Below are 1,695 nucleotides of genomic sequence, written 5' to 3' on the forward strand. Positions count from 1 at the left end.
TCAGATCCTTCACCTATCACCTCTTCTTGGACCCCCAAGCAGGGCCAAGGCTGTGGCTTTTGAACCTGGGTCCTTAGAATGCGTGCAGCACGTCCATGAACACCCTCCAACTGTGTGAATCTGGTTGAAAACAGATGACGCAAAAACCTACACTAACTGTCTGACAGTTAAGTTCCTGTTACAAAAAACTAACTTTAAGGTTTATTTTTTTTTAACTTTTTAACCAGAGGAAACAATATACTCCTTGGGGAAAGGTGAGGGAGTAAGAAGACAGGCCCTGGGTACGAAGTATTACGACAGCACCTGGAGTTGCTAGGCCTGCCGAGGAGACACGGGCACTGCCACACCACCACAGGGGACAGCCACTGTCTGGGCTCAGCAGACCAGTTCCCACGCCACGCAAAGCTGCTATAGGTCCAAGTCATAAAATTCTTCCAGCTCATTGTGAAACAAGTCCCACTCGTCTTCAGAGTCTGTCAGCTCGTCGTCGTCGTCGTCCCCACCTGCAGCCAAAAGCATAAGCAACATCTCGCCCAGCTCAAAGGTGACAACCTCTTCTTCATCGTCAAAGGGGTTGCTGTTCTCTCTTTCCTCAATGAGCTCCCAGAAGTGGTTCCTTCGTTGGGCCCGGTATCTGCTTGATGTTCCCACTTTCTGTCTCTGTGGCTCCTCTCTACGGCCATCGGGGTACGCATGCTTGTAAAAACAGTTCCCTCCAAATGGGCAGCTCCCACGTCCTTCACCAAAATACCTGCACGCCTTGTTGTTGGAATGACAAAGTTAGATGTGATTCGGCATTCTGGGCAGGACTTTATGATCTTGCTCTCAAATTGCTTAGCACTCCTCCACTTGCAAATACACTTGAGACCGGAGGTGTGGTTGCAGTTGGAGAGGATCCCGAAGCGGCGCCCACTAGGGTTGGCTTTCTCGTAGACCACCTCCATGCAGATCCCACACACGTTGTCCTTACTGCGCTGGACGGCAAAAGAGAGCTCCGTGTCCTTCTCAGGGGCCTCAATGCAAGATTTTATGTGCTGTGATCTCTGGGCTGCGTCCACTGTGTGTAGGACCTGCAGCCCGCACATGTCACAGGAGTCTCCGTGGAGATACACGCAGTTCTCCCCGTAGCGGCACTCTCCCACCGCTGCATCGGGACAGAGCTGCTTCTTCGTGTCCACGGCCGTTGGCTCCTTCTCTGGTTCTTCCTTGGTCACTGAGCCCTGCAGGGGTGTACAGCCACAGTAGGGCTGCCCAGGAACAAACTCAATGGCATTCATCCAGTCTTCTGAACCTGCTCCTACAGTTGCAAAGTTTGAATTTGACTCAGCCTCACCCGTATTCATTTCAACCATCGGTCCAACGACTGGTGAGAGACTTGAGGAAGCAGCAAGGGATGGTTTTGCAGTTAGATCTGTAGCAGTTGCTTCTTCCTGTTTCAATGGTTTGCTATGTTCGTATCTGCAGCGGCCTCCGTAAATACAGTACCCTCACTGAAAATACTTGCACAGCACACCGTATGGACTGTCAGAGAGGTCATGCGAGTAGCGACAGGTATCTCCTTCCTTACAAACCCCGTGCATGAAATACCTGCAAGGCTGGTCTCGGAAGGAATGGGTGTCCTCCGTGCCACATGGGAGTTACTAAAGGATTCTAGGATGGAGCAGGATGGCTCTCGAATACATATTTAACTCCTGT

At 51.2% G+C, this 1,695-nt stretch overlaps 1 pseudogene; it reads right to left on the reverse strand.

The window, feature by feature from the left end:
- Window positions 1-227: 227 nt before the first annotated feature.
- Window positions 228-1,588, reverse strand: LOC102419201 (annotated as a pseudogene).
- Between the last annotated feature and the right edge of the window lie 107 nt (window positions 1,589-1,695).

This window comes from Myotis lucifugus, unplaced genomic scaffold (genome assembly GCF_000147115.1).
Source record: "Myotis lucifugus unplaced genomic scaffold, Myoluc2.0 scaffold_6434, whole genome shotgun sequence".
Lineage (NCBI taxonomy): Eukaryota > Metazoa > Chordata > Mammalia > Chiroptera > Vespertilionidae > Myotis > Myotis lucifugus.